General features: G+C 36.5%; 2 protein-coding genes across 2 annotated transcripts in view; both read left to right on the forward strand.

Moving 5' to 3' along the window:
• Positions 1-4,077, forward strand: part of LOC107728923 (major facilitator superfamily domain-containing protein 6-B-like) — a 35,630-nt gene extending 31,553 nt beyond the window's left edge. The window contains exon 8 of the transcript XR_001638528.1: positions 4,067-4,077. The gene's annotated coding sequence lies outside the window, so the exon portion shown is untranslated. The remainder of the gene's footprint in view (positions 1-4,066) is intronic.
• A 12,433-nt stretch (positions 4,078-16,510) lies between these two features.
• Positions 16,511-21,142, forward strand: part of LOC107728906 (NGFI-A-binding protein 1-like) — a 23,300-nt gene continuing 18,668 nt past the window's right edge. Inside the window, exon 1 of the mRNA XM_016539221.1 lies at positions 16,511-16,764. The gene's annotated coding sequence lies outside the window, so the exon portion shown is untranslated. The remainder of the gene's footprint in view (positions 16,765-21,142) is intronic.

Raw genomic sequence — 21,142 nt, forward strand, 5'->3', positions numbered from 1 at the left:
TTGATTGGTTGGATCATTCCTCATTAGCCATGCTGTGCAGAAAATGGATGGAAGGGTGGGCGGCAATCAGACTCTGCTAGTGGTAGAAGCCCCACCCACACAGCCAGGTCCACCAGGGGCCCAGAGATGTGATTACAGTTCATTAACGTGGTGTGTGTACAGGGGGTGGGAAGGACACTGGTCATTATTGTGTTCAAATGTAGGTGGTGCCCTGAAACACACAGGAAGACGTGGGCAGCACACACCCATGCTGCAGCCCTGAAGTCCTTTGTGAGGAATATTGGATGCAGAGTTTGACTCTAGGGAGTTGGCAGTGCATAATTACTTGGACGTGGAGACAGAAATTTGTGTTTGGTTGCAGTGGCACTTTGCATTGACAGGGCTATTTGGAGGACTAGCTCATATTCTAAATTCAGCCAGCGGCATTTAAGCACCTACAAATTAACCACAGGTGTAATTCACTAGGCTTCGAGTATACGTTCCTGCATGATGGGATTTGTTTACATCTGATACCTCAAGCATATATAGACACATTTACTGTAAAACGAAACCATTAATGGATTTGGTAGAAATGTGTTAATGACAGACCCTTAAGGAATCTCATGAAACCTGTCAAAACTGTATGGTTATATTTAATTCCTTTATTAAAAGAAATAAGAAATTACATTTGAATAAAGAAAATGAAGCTTTAACATTTACCATTTGACATTAAATTCATGATAGTTAACTTTTGCATTTCTTTAAGATGCTTTTATCCAGAACATTTAAATGAAGAACATCAAAAGCAATTTGTCTTAATTAAGAAAATGTATCCCTCAAATTCTCATTCAAATGTGGACATTATTATTGTTATTATTTTATTATTATTACCATTATTCTCAATGGTGATTCTCATTAGCATCTCATTACTGTAAAAAATACTGTAACAAAATGATAAAAAAAAAAATTTTTAAATAAGCATCAATGAAACAAATGAATTTTCTGCAAATGTCATTACCACAATTCAAACAATAAATAAGTGAAACAATAAATAAGTAAAAAAAAAATGATTCAACTATTATTTATTATACTTTTATTTAAATTGTAAAGTATTTAATGAGAATCACTGCAAATGTTGGGAATTAAAAATAAGTAAAAAAAAAACAAAGTCACTGACACGATATTACAGCCCCCCATGAGCTCTGTGTGAATGCAACTCAGACTGATTGACTTAATCTCATTCCTCAACCTGATTTCGCGATCATGGTATCTCCCTTGCTTGGTATTCAGTCTCATTTCCGTTGGATTTCCCTGTGAGCATTTCACATTCAGATTCTTGAGTGCTTACAGTCCTTTCATTGGGACTGTCAGGATGTCACTTGCTTCATTTATTCATTAAGATATGCTTGTAATGCTTTCATGTGATTCCCTGTCTTGATCCTAGTGTGGAGTCGAGCGCTGTTGAACCGGTTTGATGGGAGTTATTGAGCTTACATAGATTTTTGTGTCCAGTCATTTCGATAATCTCACTTCTTATTTTCAGATACTGTATTTCTCATTGCAGAAGCCATATCGTGTTCAGTATTTATTCTCAAAGTCATATTGAATTAAATGAGTTGGCACATGTTTTTGTCTTATTTGTTGTCTGTTGGCAGGTTTCCCCGTTCCTCCAAAGATATTAAGTTATTTTCAAATGGCACTCTGCCGAAGCCCAGCCACTTCTGAAACACTTGGTTTTTGGAAACATACTGTTAAATATAATTTGTTTTATCATTGTATTAAAAATAGATACTGTATCACTGGACGACCGTGTACCACCAGTGCGTGATGACAAATAGTCATACTGTTTCCACTACTGATAACCAAAAAGGTACCGCCCCAATGACAGCTTTTGGCCCCTTTTTTTTTTTTCTCTGAGAGTGTATGGAAATGCTCAAAGGCATCTACTGATATTGCAAATCTGTTAAAAACTGCCTCAACTTCTGAAATGATTTAGCAAGTACTTTACTTGTTGAGGCACTTCAAGGGTTGATACCAGACATCCGTTCACAGTCCCTCTTCCTCTTTGCTCTTCATACAGGTCAATGATTCTCCAGCGTGTATACAACTGTGTATGTGAGTGTGTGGCTCTGGGGTCACAGCACTCCACTCCTCGTCCCACGCCAAGCTTGTTTTTTTAGAATTCTCCTTTCAGTTCCCTTCTCACATATATATATATACGCCCATTCATGAACAAACACACACAATAAACATTTACTCTCTTACACAGGAAGTTTGTGCTCTATTTAAACTGTCATCGGTCAGGAAGGGACATGCTTAAAAAATCCACAAAATGTTGCAGGATATCTGGGTGAACTTTAACTCAAATCTCAGATCCTCTGTTCAGTCGTTTTCAGGTTTGACTCTCCAATTAGCACAGGATCATTGTAAGTCCACTGCTGAATACTGTGTCTACTGTGTCAAAAAGAACAAGAACACCAGAATGCATTTGGCCTAAAAAAACAAAACAAAACAAAAAACTTTAAGGCAGTACAAACGCTTAAGTTTATTTAGTAAAATCAGTAACATTGTGAAAAAGTATTACAATTTAAAATAACTCTTTTCTACTGAAATATAGTTTAAAATGTAATTTATTGTTGTGATGGCAAAACTGAAATTTTCAGCAGCCATTATTCCAGTCTTCAGTGTCACATGAAAAAAAAAAAAAAAAAAAAAAAAAAAAAAGAATGTTATTTCCTTTTTAATAGATGTTTGTATGAAATAATCAGTTCTCAATAATAATAAACTAAAATACATTCTGATTATAAAGTCTACACACATTTTCTGCTAATTTTCTCTGTGTTTTCTATACAGCTAGTCATGTAAAAACAAAACAAACCGATTGGCCACTTTTCATGTCAGTCAAACAGGCCTTTATTGTCTAAGTAAGCGGTTCTTGCCTAGAATAAGTTATGAAGTGGAGCAGACTATTCAGACAGTCAATACAGTCTGGCTACAACTGACTAACAGAAATTATATGACTGAATTTGAATCTTTAATTTTTAATTGCACAAGGAAAGTCTACGGCAGCAGAGGGTTCAGTCAAGCGTCAGAAGTCTATCTTCGGAAAATAATTTTCACCAAAGTGAGCGATGACCTTTGACTCCACACTGGAGCCATGGGAAAGTTTGCTGGAAAAGCTTGGACAGACACAGCCAGACGGTTCCAAGTCCCAGTCCCTATCTTTGGATGCCAGATACCCCCCACCCACACCAAAACACACCCAAGCGCTAGAAATCAGCCTACGCTTGCGCACACATGCTCTCTCACAGATACATTCACACACAAAAACACAGATGTGTGCAGCTCACCCACCCACACGCACTCCCAAACACTCAAACACATAAATACCTGCCCACACTCCCACACGGTTGCGATGATACGTGAAGACACAAAGTTTGTTTGAATGAATTTCCACGTTCAGCTACTTCCCTGCATGCATGCATCTAATCCTCGCTCTCTCACACATGCATGCACAAATTCACACACTCTCTGTCTCGCTCACACACATGCTTCAAAAAAATGGTGAGATTTTGGTTGTCTTAGTTCGTGTCCACCTCTTTGACATTCTATCTCCCTCTCGCTCTTCGTCTTCTCAAATGCACCCTAACGAGTGCAGAATTCAGTGTTTATATGTGTGTGTGTGTGTGTGTGTGTGTGTGAGCATGGGCGTTGTGGTTGCATTAGATGGCTTTGCATTTGACAGCGTGTGTGTGTGTGTATGTGTGAGCGTGGGCGTCATGGTGTGGAGGGGGAGGTCTTAGATGCTGAAAAACAGTAGTGTGTTTCTGGCAGCTGTGTGTGAGTGCGACCGAGTGCAGAGCTGTGTGGGCGTCCTCAGCGCAGCGGCCATGCAGAGGCTGTCGGGCTCAGACCGGGCCTTGTGGCTTTTTTGCACCCCCCCAATTGGGCAGACCGGGCCTTGTGGCTTGTAGCCACCACACTAATTGGGTAGAGTTGAAGTATATGTTCTCCACAGCCTGAAATATCGGCAGTAAAAGTCTGAAGTGCCCACAATGCTCGGTTCACACAGAGTCTTGTGTTAAAGGAGATCTGAAGTTTTATCCAACTTATTTTGCATTGTGGAAGTAAGCCATTTACGATGACTTCTGATTCATTAGTAGCTTTAGGTAAATAATTAAATTAAATAAGTGAATGGTAAAACTATTTGTGCTAGAAATCAGTACGTTTATGAAATTAAATTAAAACAATATGATAACAAATTGCCCAGCTAACAGCGAACGTTCTTAAAACTTTGGCTAACATTCTGGCAAAGGTTCTCTCAAACTTATGAATAAACGTTCTTTCCAGTAACATTCATAGAACATTCGTTCAAAGTTGTCTGGTCTTTAATAGCCTACCTGATCTCATGACGAAAACGTACATGTGGGAAATTTTTCGCAAGGCGCAAAATACGTACCAATAAGTAAATATCACTGCAGTAAAGTACATATCACTCCATGTAACAAGCTTGCTCGGTAGCGTGCACGGAATTGGACTCAGAATGCGGAATCCTTGAAAGAGATGAAACTCTTTTAGCGCCACTCAGTGAACATTTCACATTGAATATCTCACGAAACATACGCTACGTATTTCGCATCTTGTGAACAAATTCCCACAAGTACGTTTTCGTCATGAGATCAGGTTGCTACTAGCCTAATGTTCTAAAAACGTTAAAAAAATAAAAAAGTTATTTATTCATCATTCATGGAACCTTTTTCTGAAATGTTTTAGTTGAAACATTTTTTAAATGTTAATACTTGTTTCAGAAGGTTCAGAAAACATTCAAAAGTAACTCTCCCATAATGTTTGCAAAATTACTTTTGATAGTCCACTTTAGACATTATACTAATTATAAGTAACTGTGCAACTACATGTTAACTAACTCTTAAACTGTTTAGGTTAGGGTTAGTAGAATAAGTTGATGTAGGCATACAAAGTTACTTATAGTCAGTAGAATGTCTTTGTTAGCAGATGTTAGCAGATATTAAGCAGACAATCTGATACTCTAATTACTGGTAGTTGACATGTAGTTGTAAAGTTACATTAATTTTCTAAAGACTATCAAAATAAATTACCAAATGGGATGTTCCCTTTGTTCGTATAACCAAGAAAAAAATGTTTTTAAATTTTTTTTAAAAAACTGGATGTTATGAGCATTCAGCAAACATGCAGAAATAATGTTTTCATAACTTTTTTTTTTTGTTAGCTGGGACCAGTTTGCAATATAAAGCAGCATAACAGGCTGTTTTTTTACAGGTAAAATAACTGGAAGTGTATGACACCAGAAGCTTTGCATATTCAAGTTACAAATGGCCGCTCTTACAATAACAATGAGGTGGATGGAATGCATTTTGATGTGAATTTGGCCTTACAGGTACAACAAAATTTGATTTCAATATTTTGAAACTCCTCAGTGGAATGGTTTGATGCATATTTCACTCTCACAACAAGATTTCTCCTATGATTGAATCAGAACATAGCTCTGTCGCAGTCATAAACAGATAAAAAGATTTGAATGAGAATGAAGCAATAAGCCATGAGAGGCCTTGAGGGATGTTCTTGGGCACGACGTGAAGCAGTGCAGTGTGAACAAAACTACAGAAATATGAAGAAAAAAAATACACCAATATTCAATAGTCCAGTTTCAATTAATAATGATGATAATTGGAATAAATAATTTGTACACAAGCCAACAAAGTTTTAAAAAAGAGCTTAAACCAGCCGATCTGGTCTGTTAGTTGGTTGCTACAAGCTTTAATAAAAGTTCCTTTTTTGAATAGAGTATTGCAGTGATGACGGATGTTTGTAAAAAAGTGAACTATAGTGAGTTTACCTGTTTATAAACAACCTCGAAAACCTTTGTCATCCCATTTAGCCAACTGTTAGCCACCAGCTATGTGAAATATTGAGCTTGTGTTAACTGCAGACCATATTAAACCCATAAAAAAAAAACCTGACTTGAGGACGATGGAACCAGAAGTACTAAAATGCTAATTTGTTTCCAGTTTTTGGCCTACATAAATACATCATCCCTGTAGCATTCTTCTAGTGTTGTGGAACTGCATACCTACTCCCCTATCAACACTCAGTACAAGAAACCACTTCAGATGTTTTGCTTGAATTGCATTGAATGTTGCTGGATACAATAGACTGGATTAATCCAAACAAAAGTCTATGCATTCCACGCAGATCTGTGCAAAAGGGGAAGGCTAATGAGGCTGAGGGTTTCAAGCTGCAACAAGAACAATGTATCACAAAAGTTGTCCATATGACTTGTGTGCTATATATTCAAATTCTTATGAAGCCATGTGATATGATATGTGATATGATGGCTTTGTGTGAGGAACAAACTGGAATCTGCCGTTGGTCTCGTTGGCATGCTCATGTTTAATTATTGGCATCATCAGGGCTCTCAAGTTATAGCAAAAGTTTGGAGTGAGATTACATCTGTTAGGGGAGGGGGCACACAAATGGGAGGAGCCACTCAAATATTTGCAGCACCCAATTCTCTCAAGTTTTTGCTAGCGGTTAAATTTTACCTATTGCTCATAATTTACCAGCTCAAATAGAAATTATAACAACTGGTAAATCTGATAAAAGACTGAATAGATTTATGCATTTCAAAAATACAAATGTATCAAAAATAAAAAGAACTTTAGCCACAAACAAGTCAACTGAACAGCAGTACTCATTTTACATACACATACAGTAGGATTGCAGAACTTGCCTTGCAGATGTATGTCAAGCTGTGAGTGTGTGTGTGTGTGTGTGTAGAGAGAGAGAGAGAGACAGAGAGAGAGAGAGAGAGAGAGAGAGAGTGAGTACACATTTCAGCTTAAGTTTTTGTTCTGTTGTAAGTGTTTGTTGCACATTTTGATGCCTGGTGACAGGGGTAGAGGGCTCCCACATAAAGCACCATCATGATAGATAATAGCGTTCCATCCAGAGTCAAACTGTTCCTAGTTTTGGTTTTGTTCAAACCCACCATGGAGAAAACTCTCTCTGCATCTGCATTTGAGTGGGGGAAGCCACGGTGCTTTATATGAGAGCCCTCTACCTGTCATCAAGACATCAAAATGTTCAACAAACACAACAGAAAAAACATAAGCTGAAATGTGTACTCTCTCTCTCTCTCTCTTTCTCTCCCTCTCTCTCTTTCACACACACTGCTTGACATACATGCTCAGGGCAAGTTCTGCAATCCTGTATGTGTACAATATGTACAATGAGCACTGCTGTTCAGTTTGCTTGTCTGGGGCCAAATTTCTTTTTATTTTAGATACATTTGTATTTTTGAATATATAAAACAATTAATTTTACTTGGATGGTTTTGTCTTTTAGCAGATTTACCAATTGTTATAATTTCTATTTGTGCTGGTCAATTATGGACAATAGGTCAAATTGAACTCCGAGGGGCTGCTGCTGCAAATATTTGAGTGGCTCCTCCCCTAACAGATGTAATCTCTCTCCAAACGTTTAATAAACTCATTTTATTCTATAACTGCAGCTAGTATCAGTTCACCATGCATCTTCAATCTTTACAGGTTGAGTAAGTGTGGTGTGACAGATGAAGGTTGTGCTGCTCTGGCTTCAGCTCTGAGATCAAACCCCTCACACATGAGAGAACTACATCTGTCGTTGAATGAACTAGGAGACTCAGGAGTGAATCTGCTCTCTGATGGACTGAAGGATCCTCACTGTAAACTGGAAACACTGTGGTAAGTTTGTATAAAGGTCAATATTGAACAAAATAATCAAAAACTAAATACAATTTAAAAAATGTCATGATTATGTAATTTTAGAGTTTGTTTAATCTTCATTAGATTACTTCCAAAATTTTGACAGTTTTTACTTCAGAACCCTCTGCTTTGTGTTGGGTGATAAGAACCATCGGGATAAAGCACCATCATGATAGATAATAGCGTTCCATCCAGAGTCAAACTGTTCCTAGTTTTGGTTTTGTTCAAACCCACCATGGAGAAAACTCTCTCTGCATCTGCATTTGAGTGGGGGAAGCCACGGTGCTTTATATGAGAGCCCTCTACCTGTCATCAAGACATCAAAATGTTCAACAAACACAACAGAAAAAACATAAGCTGAAATGTGTACTCTCTCTCTCTCTCTCCCACACACACACACACACATACATACACATACACAGGCTACACACAGCTTGACGTACATGCTCAGTTGGCATGTTTGGGGCCGAATTTCTTTGTATTTTTAAAACCTTTTTTAAAATATATAAAACAATAAATTTTATTTGGATGAATATGTCTGTCTTTTATCAGACTTACCTAGTTGCAAAGCAGTTGGAGTTTGTGACTGCATCAATAATAATTTAGCACGAATTTGGCTTCCCAACATCAGCTCTCACTATCTTTGATCACAAGTAAGTGATTTCGTCCAGGAATCGTACAATTAAAATGCTAAAAATAATAATAAAATAAAGGGGTTACCTACAGCATTCATCGGATCTTGCTCTTTGAACTTACGTTCCGTGTGCTTACGTACGATTATTTTTGACAGCGATTTTATTCCATATGTTGCTTAGTAACGAACTTCCCTCCGTATGCCTGCGCCTCGTCTATTAATTGTATATAGCGGGAAAAGTTATCCCTTACTTTTTGGCGTGAGGAATACAAAGTGTGGCGTGAGAGTGTGTGAACTGGTTGAAATGCGTTTGTCTCACGGTGATGAGAGCCCTGATTGGGATGCTCATGTACAAATCGATTCTTCCCAGTGAATCAGTTGAACCCAACAACTGTCTGAATGATTCGTTCACAACTCTGATCGATCTGGAGCTGTGTTCCCAAAAGCATCGTAAGCTTAAGTACATCGTACATCCATTGAAACCAGTGGAGCTACGATCAACTTAAGCTTATGATGCTTTTGGGAAACGCAGCCCTGGCTGTTTAGTTCTACTCATAGAGTCAATGATCCGGTAGCGGTTAAAAGATGGAGTGATTATCAAATTAAATTTCGGTCTGTTCCTCACACAAAGCCATCGTACGACTTCAGAAGAGATGGAATATACATTTATCATATTGGTGCATTCAACCCCCAAACAGTGATCAACTTAGACGTTAAAATTTAGTCTTTTTGTGTTTGGACGACACAAGGGTGAGTAATGATGACTTTTTATTTTTTGGCCAGCTGTTAATTTAAAGGGGTCATATGATGCGATTTCCATTTTTCCTTTATCTTTGGAGTGTTACAAGCTCTTGGTGCATAAAGAAGATCTGTAAAGTTGCAAAGACTAAAGTCTCAAATCCAAAGAGATATTCTTTATAAAAGTTAAGAGTCAACCACGCCCTCCTAAAACGGAGTCCCCACTGGATGCAACAAATGCCTCGTTTATAATGGGTTTTAATGTTTTTGTCTCGTCGCTCCGGCCGGACACAGCATCACAGTATGGTAAGGGGTGTAACATTTCCGTCACACGCTTGAGGTATTCGGCCAATCACAATGCACTGGATAGCTGGCCAATCAGAGCACACCTCGCTTTTCAGACCGATGAGCTTTGTAAAAAATTACGCGTTTCAGATAGGCGGGGCATAGAGGAGAAACAATAATGTACAGTATGTGGAAAATAATGTGTTTTTTTTACTTTAAACCACATAAACACATTTCATTACACCAAATACACAAAATAATGTTCTTTTTAGCAACATCATATGACCCCTTTAATATTTATTTGCTAGTTATTTTACATACCACTACCTTAGCTGTGTGTTACAGGCTCTGCAAGTCCGATTTTAGTCAGACTAATGCAATAATTCATCTTTAGATCTAATGCATTCATTTATCAAAGTTGGATTTACAGAGGTAGATAACGCGATTGTAGCTTGTCTTCGTTCAACAAGACGGCATCTTTGTGCGTATGCTCCGAAAGTAGACGCTTCGTGTTTATTCTGCGAAGATTCGTTACACTTGCTGCTTGAACTACATTTAAGTGCTAAATGTTTATAAAATGAACCTGACATTATGATTTTCTGGCATCTCTGTTTTTATTAGCAGCAGAAAGACTAATGCATGTAGTCTGGTATACCTCATGAAATGCAAGTTCAATGCATACATAGATACAAGAAAAGAAGAGATGAGTATGTATTTCTGTGTATGCAGCAACCACTCATTCTTTTAAGGAAAAGGTCTGTGTGGTTTAATTGGCTGAATCTCTTCCAGACCCTTTGCTCTTGTGTATATTGGCCTCACAGGACAAAGGGATCTTTTATCTGATCACTGGCTGGAGAACTAATGGAGCAGCTGTCAGATCTGTGTGCCCAGACCGTAATGACATCGGCTTCAGCAGAACAGAACAGGTAACCCACTCGCTCTCAACGCCCACGGCCTGTGGCTCATTTCCCCTGGGCTTTGAACTGCCCTCACTTTGACCTCTCTCTTTATTTCCCTGTGTTCCCTCTCTCTCTGCTTTTCTGAACTCAACAGGGTATGTTGGGCATTGTGCTTTCTCACATTTCTCCTTTTGCTTTCTGTGTATCACTAGAGGATGACCAATTGGTTTATCATCCTGTCTGAATCACTGAATTAATCTTCCCATTGCTTTTTAAAACAGATCGTTTCCACTCTGAATTCTGGTTGGATGTGCATTGCAAAATGCAGATTTCATATGTTAAATTGATTGGAATCCATAAATTGCATTTAGTTGTGCTTCACACAGTTTTCCATTGGTAGAGCTTGGTGCTAGCAACACCGAGGTCATGGGTTTGAATCCCACAGATTGTATGTACTGAAAAAATATGTAGCTTAAATGCACTAAAAGTCACTTAAACTGGTTTTCAGTGGTTATGTTAAATATCTGTTTCTTATCAATCTGTTAACTTATAAAAACAGATTTTTTTATTATTGATTTATATTTAAACATTGAGATTTATAAATCAGAATATTTAATTGTAGAGTTTAGATTATGTTCTGTTGCAATGCAGAGTAAACACACAAAAAAAAATCGTAAAAAAAAAAGTAAAATAAAAAATTTCTTTTGGATATGATATAAATTTTTAGGATATATGATATACAAATCCATGGAAGCTTGTTTCCGCCATGGGATAAAAAATAAAAAAGGTAATTGCGACTTTTTATCTCACAATTTTGACTTTTTCAGAATTGTGAGATACAGTGTAAACTTACAATTGCAGGAAAAAGTCAGAATTGTGAGATAAAAAAGTCCCAGTTATTTATTTTTTATTTCATGGTGGAAACAAAAAATAAAACTGAGAGGTGTAAACTCAGAATTCAGAGAATATAGGAATTGTGAAATGTAAACTCACAATTATGAAAAAAGTCAGATTTGCAAGACTCAGAATTGCGAGAAAGAAAGTCAGAATTCTGAGTTTATATCTCGTACTACTGTATATAAACTCACAATTCTGAGGATATATCTCCAAATTATTTTTTTTCCTCAGAATTGTGAGGAGATTAAGTCCAAATTGTGAGACATAAAATGAAAAAAGTCTGACTTGCAAGATAAAAAGTCACAATTACCTTTTTATTTATTTTTTATTCTGTAGCAAAAATAGGCTTTCATACAAATTAGATGATAGGATCGCTATCAACTCGTTGCTGTTTTTGTGGATGGATTGTGCAGCTGCTCCTTGGAAACAAAACAAGTGTAATCGGATCAAATCAAATGTTTCTGTTGCTTCTACTGTATATATGAGGTGAAGCAATTATAAGACCCTTTGTGCAGGGAGTAAATTATATTAATTGAGACTGCAGCTGAGGGGAAACACTTGACAGTACCCACTCACCTGCTTCTGAATGTAATTTACCTTGTTGGAGCCCTTTCTGACATACCCTGTTTCGACAAGTTTCATTCACTTTCATTTTAATGTAACGCTGACACCCAGAACTATTATTTAAGCACTGCATGTGTACCAATTCATTTTCACTAGCCGAGATCACAAAAGCAGAGAAATCATCTTGATCATGATGAAGTCATCCTGCTATCATGAGAGAGGAGGAGACTATTGTTATGAGAGAATTGACATTTGTACACTACCATTCAAAAGTGTACATTCCTAAAAAAACATTTTACCATTTTAATCCTTAAAAAATATATAACGGTTTCCAAAAAATATTCAGTTTTCAGCATTGATAATAATACGAATTTTTTGCTTGAGCACCAAATAAGCATATTAGAATTATTTCTGAAGAATCATAAATGACGATTGGAGTAATGATGCTGACAATTCAGCTTTTCCATCACAGGAATAAATTATGATTTAAAATATATTAAAATAAAAACAGTTATTTTAAATTGTAATAATATTTCACAATAGTACTGTTTTTACTGTATTTTGTATTAAACAAATGCAGCCTTAATAAGCACTAGAGACTTCTTTCAAATTTGAACAGTGGTATACGTATGCAAGTATTTTCTTCAACATACACAATTGATATGTTATTAAATAATTTAATATGAAATATTCTGTAAAAAAAATCATGTTATGATAAAAAAAAACTGTCAACTGTCATTGTCTGTATAATTAACTGACAGAACAATAATTTACTACCCTACTTCAACTTGAACCTGGCCTTAAAATACATATTATACAGTATTTTACAATAAAATATCATGCATTTGCTATTAAATCAAATAGAATTTGTCACCAATCACCATATATGGAAAGCTTACCTACCCAATTCATAGGTTTCTCTTGTAAACAGAACTCTTTTATTTTAATGCTAAAAAACAATAAAAAAACATGTTTTGTTTTGGTTTTCAGTGGAAGTATTGTCTCACTCATCCTGTGAATCGGTTGTATTCCTTTTGGTGTGATTTCAAGCTAAACTCATTGTCAACTGCACAGTTGTCATTTTTAAGATCAATGTGGTAGCCATCTGTCAATCAGCTGTCAAAACAGAAACATCTCATATTTTCCCTGGCATCTTTCGTTCGAATTTTGGCACAGTATTGTAACATTTATCAGTTCCCAAAAGCATCTCAGTTCATCTCTGTCAGAGAAAAAAAGAAGGAAAAAAATATAATCAAGCATACATGGCACCTTCGCCAAGCTGCTAGCTGTTGCTGGCCTACTTCCTAAAAATAGCATCTAATACCAAGGCAGATTCGAAGACTTTTACTGTACTGCTCTCTCTCTTTCTTTTTCTCTTTCTCTCTCACCCTTTCTGGCACCCCCCCACCCAACTCAACCTCCACTTTCTCTCTTTGTCTCCCCTTCTGTCTGATATCTCTCTCTCCTCACACCCTCCTTTATTAGTGGGCACACTGAACGTGTTGTTTAGCTATTTATATCAACTGTGACATATAAGTCTATTAAAGAAATTCTGTAGAGTATTCACATATGTATTATTGTGTGAATTTAAATGTGTTTCTAATGACATGCATGCACATATATTAAATAATAAAATGTGAAAAATGCAGTTTAAAACACATTTCAAGGAATTACTCTATTATAGTTTGACTCACATACTGTATGCTGCTTTCACACAAATAATTAAACCTTTCACTTACAGCATCATATGCTCATTAATGCTTATTAAATCTCTCTTTCTCTCACACCGCAGGACTGAAGAAATTAATATGGAAGTAGTGTCACGGAAATGTTATACACTTAATAGTAGAAGGTAAAACTCTCCTTCTTCCTATAGTGTCTGCCTCAGACAGCACATCCATGGACCACCCACTGTCCGTTCACTAACCGTCTGATGCATATTGCACACAAAACTGGAATGCACTTTCTTGATCTAGTAAGCTCGTATCTGATTGGCTGACATGGCTGCAATTTTCAAAAACAGAGCAACAGTTGGGTTCCGGAAGTAAAAATCCCATTCATTTTCTCTATAGGGGAATTAGCCCACATTATTTCAACTTTTGTTTTTAATAGTCATATTTTACAGTAGAATTCCTCATGAAAAACTACATAACCATGGTTCCAAAAATCCACCAAGCAGTGAATCAGAGGGAGCAAATTGCAGCAAAAGAACTCACCTAGGTCCATGAAGCACTGTGAATAATGCAAGTCAGTATTTTTTATTTTCTTTTTTTTTTTTTCTCTCTTTAATTTGATTTTCACTTGCAGATTGTAGTTCTTTCCTTCATTAAAGCCGTTAAGTACAGTCTTTTCTATTTTTGTATGATTTTCAGATACATTTTTGTAATGTTGTGAATCCCCATGTAGGTGATTGGGTTGGTTCATGACTTATAACTATTTAATTAAGACTTTTTAAAAATCCCTGTGGGAGAAATACTTCCGGAACCAAGGTCACTGAGTTCATTTTTTTATTAGTCTGCTTGGAAACAGTGTTGTGCTTATAAGGTACCAAACTGTTGCAACAGCCAAGAAGAACTAATCAAACTGTCATTGATTTTCCTTTGAGGCACTTATTAGAAGTAAAGCTTTGACTCATCTTAACCTAAACTGGCTGATTTCAAAATAGCCTACTCTTACTATTTCTGCCATCTTTATATGCCAAAAATAAGAGTGGTATGCTATTCTGAGTCATATTTACTTCCTGTTGGGGTCCTGATTAACAACATTTTCAAGAGATGTGAGTCATTCCAAAGGACTCTATGGTGACAAAAATGTACTTGATATCTTATGATATTTCACCTTTGATTATGAGCATGAATTAACAGAAATTAAAACATCTTTTGAATTGATACTTTGATGTTTTTGGACATAATTAGTGTCCTTTGCTGTAATGAACATATAAGAGAAATGACCGACCTTGTGTTTTGAGGACAGAAGAATTGCATGTCATGTCAGCTGCCCACATACAACCAGATACGAAATACTCAAAATTCTCAAATTGTTTGTCAGCCAACTTACTCCCTCGGTTTATCTAAAGCACATGCTTTTTTACATGGAGAAGGAGAATCTTTGCCGTAGTCTTTTGGCCATGGGAGTCTTATGCAGCCTAATCCAGCGGCAGTATGTGTATGTGTGTGTCTATGTGTGTGTGTGTGTGTGTGTGTGTGTGTCTATGTGTGTGTGTGAGGAGAGGATTAGAGCCAGCTGAATCACTGTGTGTGGGAGTGTAAATATCCTGAAAGAGGAGTGAGTAGTGGCTGCATACAGGACCACAGCCCCTCCCAGCATCTCCCTTTTCACTCCTCTTCCTGCTGCAGACCCCCAAAACATGTCTGTGAGCACATCTCTCAATGAATCTCCGCATCTGACGCTGAGGAGCAGTAAGAGAGATGTGCTGAGGGGAGAGGTTTGTTTTGGTTGAGTCACTGTAACAATGAAAGTCTCTCAGTCACAAACCCCTTAGAAGGGTATAGTTCCCGGCGGGTATTCACTACTCGAGGACCACACTCAAAGAAAGCACAAACATCTGTGCATGTTCAAAAGTAAGAATGACTGTATTGATAATGCTTAAACATTCTGCTTTGGGTTTGTTCTCATCCCCCACCGTAAGTGTTAAAAAGCAAGCAATTAATATAGCATAAACTGCTAGATAATTTTAGCCTTAGGCGTTTTATCCAAAAATTTTATTACAGTTTTACATTTTGAAAATCTCCTTATGACTAATGGAATGTGCTGCAGCGTCATTGTAATATTTGCATACTGAACTGTGATTGATCTTCTTATTCTTTCTATTTGCATATCGAATTAATTGATCTTCCCTTCCTGCATAGATAAACCCTTTATTTTTGACAATATTTTACAACCAAATATGCTTGAGAACTGCTTTTACTGATTTAGTCCGATTGATTACAAAAATGTTTTAAAATAATACAGATCAGACTCAAAAGAATGATTCATTCATGAATCAGACATCGCTGCCATATTAGACCACCTTGATTTAACCTCACTGACTGTGTTTACATTTGCTCTGATTATGATAAATACCCTGATGTGTCATACAAATGCCTTTTTTTTTTCTTTTTTTGTTAAAGGTCATACACTCTTAAGCAAAATCTGCATACAAAGATCAGAATGTGAATCTGTATTGTTAGAATGCATTTGTATTGTAAATATGCATGTTTTGTCATATCTATCTATCTATATGTATAGTAATAAATAGAACAAATAGATATTATATATATATATATATATATATATATATATTTATATATTCTCTCTCTCTCTCTCTCTCTCTAGAGAGACTTGCCACTTGAACACTATTGTGCTTCTTTGTGGTATTTCCTTCAGGAAATGCAAATACTTTGTTTTGTTTTTTGGTACAAGTTTTTCTTCTTTAATCCAGCATTGCCGAAACTTTCACTAGCTAATTAACTCATGTTCAGAAAGTGCGTTTTTAAAAGTAAAAAAGTAATTATGTTGTTTATGAGATTGCCTGCAGATCTTGTTATTGGCCATCAGCGCAGAACTCTATAAATGGAACAGGTAGAACTAATAAGATGTGAAACGATGCCCACTGGAATGCACAAGGACTCGGTGTGTGACAGGCTGTAGGCAGCAGGTGAATTTGCACTGGAGGAGGAGGAGGAGAGAGAGCAATGTAGCAAGCGCGGAATATCCCAATTCTGGCAGTAGGGGAGAGCGCGGAAACCAACTAGTTTGAGAGTCCCTCCGTAGTTCAAACTACAGAGTGCGTGAGAGTTAATTCAATAACAGAGAGCCGAAGGAAGCGTCGCTTACCCGCCGAACGCGCGTCACCTCACTGGACATTGGACAGTGAAGCGTCGCGTAACTCAACGGAGCGTCATATTTCAGAATTTAATAATCATAAAACCAGACGCCGCTTTTGGAAGAGTTTTGTTGGAAAAAGACAAAGAACGAAAACCAAAAGGTACGTTTTTTTCAGTACTTTCGCGCAGTCCCGCTTGCAAATGCAGTGGAGCGCTGAATTCTTGTATTGTGTGCAACTTTCCTGCGTGTTTTTGTGATCCATGTGCGCGCCGTGCAGACCGGACAGCTCTCGGTACCGTGTGAGAACGCGCCCCCGTGAGCGTCTGGTCGTCGGCAGCTGTGTGTGTACAGCATCCTTAGCGTTTCTTCACTTCCAGTCAGTTTTCCCAATGCTTTTCACTGTGCAATGCCTTTTGTATGTGTGGATTTCATACGCTGATATTTTTTCCCAAGGAATTTCAAGAGCTAGCTATAGGATATTATATGAAATGTTATTTGAAATATTCAATAATCTATATTTATAGCTATTGATTTGTTTATATGTAGATAAAAAAAGTAGTGTATGATAATAATGATAAAAATTAATCTAGTTGTTTCAAGTTCTCCAATTTTTATATAGACTATTGTAATTATTATTATATATTACAGTATTGTAAAACTAATATTGAATATAGCATTCCCGGTGAAGAAAAAAATATTGTTTTGTAGCTAATCTAATTGCTTATTTTTGAGCAATAATTGGCACTGTCCAAAATTTGTTGTGATTGTTGTGACAACTGTTTTGGTAAAAAAAAACATGGTCTAAAGATGATCTGCCATTTTTTGGTGAAAATTTGATGAACGGTGTGGGAAAAGTACAATTTCCATTTTTTATATAGACTATTGTAATTATTATGATATATTACAGTATTGTAAAACTAATATTGAATATAGCATTCCCGGTGAAGAAAAAAAATATTGTTTTGTAGCTAATCTAATTGCTTATTTTTGAGCAATAATTGGCACTGTCCAAAATTTGTTGTGATTGTTGTGACAACTGTTTTGGTAAAAAAAAACATGGTCTAAAGATGATCTGCCATTTTTTGGTGAAAATTTGATGAACGGTGTGGGAAAAGTACAATTTCCATGAAGTTTTAAAATGGTGGGCAAACAATGTGGCTGACCATGGCAAAACAAACATTAAGACGAAAAACTTTTTTTTTCTTGAAAAAGAGGATTGTGCAGATGGCACATATCAAATTTCACCTTGTTATGCTGAATTGTTAGTCAAATACAGCATTTTATGTGTAATATTAAAATAACCGATGCATAATGTACAGCTAAGATAGACAAATATTGTATCTTTCAATCCTAAAGACTTTAAATGATTTTAAACCATGTTATTTATAGTTATAAGCAATGATATCATATTCATATTTCATGAATAGTAGATGGCTCCAAACTGTTTACTTTATTTCTACAGCCCAAATTGAACAAATTTCCTTCTAGCAGTCCTGCCATAGTCTGCAATGACAGAATAATAACAATCTGATAAGTGTCTATAATAAAACTACCTTTGATGCTTGGCTCCTAATAATAATATATTGCTGTTCTGCCAGAGATGGTTTATTATTGTTCCCATAAACATTAGTAATAGTTAGTGATGCCTCATATTTGGTTTATCATTTGAATAATAAATTGGAATGAGGTAATGGGAATTTTTGTTTTTAAATTTTGCTTGTGTCCTGTGAATTTATGACTCATTGTTTACCACTTCATTGTACACACTGGGCCCCCAAAATACTGATTCAGATGTTACTAATATTACATGCAAAGTGGTGAACTTTTATCATGCCTATTCTCCTTCTCTACTTTCCTCACCAATATTTTCCCCTGTTATTTTCGAAAGGCCCTATGACGAATCGTACATTATTTGGGTTAAAGCCACTGCCACCTAAATGAGTGTGTTTGCACCCATCTTTTGAAGTGCTTTGAGAAAGATTATCAAAGTTGAACTTGAGTTGATGGTCCTCATAAAGAAGCAGTTGAAAGGTGATGTTGAAGACATTTATATCTATGATTGTGGCAAGTTATTTTACATCTTGTAATATTTGTAATTAATCACATACAAATTTTTGTTAAAAGAATAGTTGACTAAAAAATGGAAATGTTCATCCTCATTTCATTCGATTTTCTTTCTTCTATGGAGCATAATAGGAGAAGTGTACAGGGTATGAGAATATTGCTGCTGTTTTCTATAAAGTGAAAGTGAATGGTGACCAGAGGCTGACCAATATACTATTCCGAGTCATCTGAACTCATATAATAGCAGAACTGACCAACATTCAAGTTGACAGACATTTCTCACCATTCAGTTTTATAGTGTGGACAAAAGCAGCATGAACATTCTTCTAAACATCTCTTTTGGTGTTCCACGGTAGAAAGTAAGTCATGCAGGTTTGAAACAACATGAGGGTGAGTAAATGATGACAGAAGTTAGTTTTTTGCATGAACTATTCCTTTAAGAGATGCCCCACTTCTTATGTACACACAAATGATTCCTTTTCTTGTGTAGTCATCCACTTAAGAAGTGAATCGATTGGGTTCCTCTTGTAGTGCCTTATGTTCCTTTCACAAAAACAGCCCTTGTAGCTTTTATATGGAGAGCAGCTGTTCCACAAACATTTAGTCTGATGCACAGGACTGATAGGTTGCCTTTCAAGAGAAGCTTCTTTTCGATAGATTCATCGCACTATTTAGGACAGGTCTAGATGTGAATCCATTATTCATTTAGATTGATAAGAAGCTGCTGTTGGGCAACACGAGTACGTGCTGTGAGTGCTCTCAGCGTGTTGCGTGAAGCCCTGGCCTTAGATCTCCAGCATTAGGAAGCCAGCATGCTGCGGGGAGAGAGAGCTTTGGATAAATTGCTGCCTAAGTGCCATCCATGCTGATACTGAATTGGTTTCAACAAGGCACCCTTCACTTGGGTCTAGGCCTCAGTCATCCATTAGAGTGGCGGATCACTCTGCTGTGCAATGGGGTGTCCTCATTAGACTCCATACACTCACTCATCAGTACTCACTATCAGCCTCGCTGTGTTACTGTTCTTACTCACCTCTAGTACACTAACAGTCATGATGATTTAGCAGCATCTGTCATCTTTTACTGCCACTGAAAGAACAATAATTGAGGTCTAGCATTCACATTGGCATTGTTCTTCATTTTTAAAAGTGGCTATTTTACTTCATTTTTTTAATACTTTATATATTCTTATTTTTAAATTGTTTACTTTATTTATTTAATCCTAAAGTATGTGAGTGTAGTATAGAAATGCCATAAAAGTTCTGCAACTTTTGTGCGTTTTTTTGTTGTTGTTGCTGTTATAGGTTTGTTGTTGTAGTGTCTCCGAAAGCAGTTTATGTCTTTATACTTCATTGCAGGCAGAGAAAAGTGCAAATGCAGATGTGTATGTCAGTGCAAGTTTGTTTGGAAATTTAGGGTAACAGGAAAATATTTTATAGGCAGATTCATTTCTAAAAAAAAAAGAAAAAATGTAAAATGCTGTTTTTTGATGACGTTGAAACAATATAAGTTTCTTGATCTATCTCTAGGGGTCAGAATAGTCTCAGAAAGAATATATTCACAAAATATGATTCACAAATGAGTAACCTAATTCTTATTCACAAAATATGATTCACCACTTTAAACATTAAAAGGCTTGTTTGGAGATCTTCAGACTGTCACGCTGGAGGAACCCTCTGGAGAACCTCTAGGCATCATTTTGAACGTGCCTCAATTATCATGATGTGTACTCAATGAAGTTCAATATATAATTTAAGTGTCTCTCAATGCCATTCCCTTGTGATGGGGGAAGGAACCATTGACAGTCTTTGGAGTTCTTGTAGGAACTTATTAGATCCTTTTGTAAGTTTCACGGGTTCCTTGAGGTTCTCCACAGTGTTCTGCCACTGATCTGAGGATAGGGCTGGGCGATATAGCTAAAAAATGTATCAACAATATAATGTTTCATATCGTTCGGTATCGATAATTATTGACATTTTTTATAACCTTTTTTAAAACAGAGATCAATAGAATTTTTTATTTAACCACTGTATTTTTAAATTAACCCAATTTATTGAGACAAACAACAAATATATTTTTTTGTTTTAACAATCAAACACAATAAAAATTAAACAAATATCTCATTTCTAATGTTTTATATGCAGATTAAATAGATTTTAAGGAAACTTTTGTCTTGTCTCCCGAGGCCACAAAGAGGGCGCAATGAGCAAAATAATGCAGCGCATTTAAATTGTCGACACAAGGAAACTGTCTATAAAAAAACGTGCATCACGTCTAAATTATTTAACTTTGCATGGCTTTCTATACATCTCTTCTGTGTGATGCGAGTGCAGCAGTCATATTTGTCCGTCGAAAAATGCGCTGATTATGCATTCTGTGTGAATGGCTTGGTTTCGGTTTTAACCTAATCAAGATCTTCTCCGCATTGAGCTTCTATATTTCTCTAATATTTTGAATGAATAACGCAGCAGCGG

Source organism: Sinocyclocheilus rhinocerous, unplaced genomic scaffold (genome assembly GCF_001515625.1).
Source record: "Sinocyclocheilus rhinocerous isolate Xijiao unplaced genomic scaffold, SAMN03320098_v1.1 scaffold1569, whole genome shotgun sequence".
Taxonomy (NCBI): Eukaryota; Metazoa; Chordata; class Actinopteri; order Cypriniformes; family Cyprinidae; genus Sinocyclocheilus; species Sinocyclocheilus rhinocerous.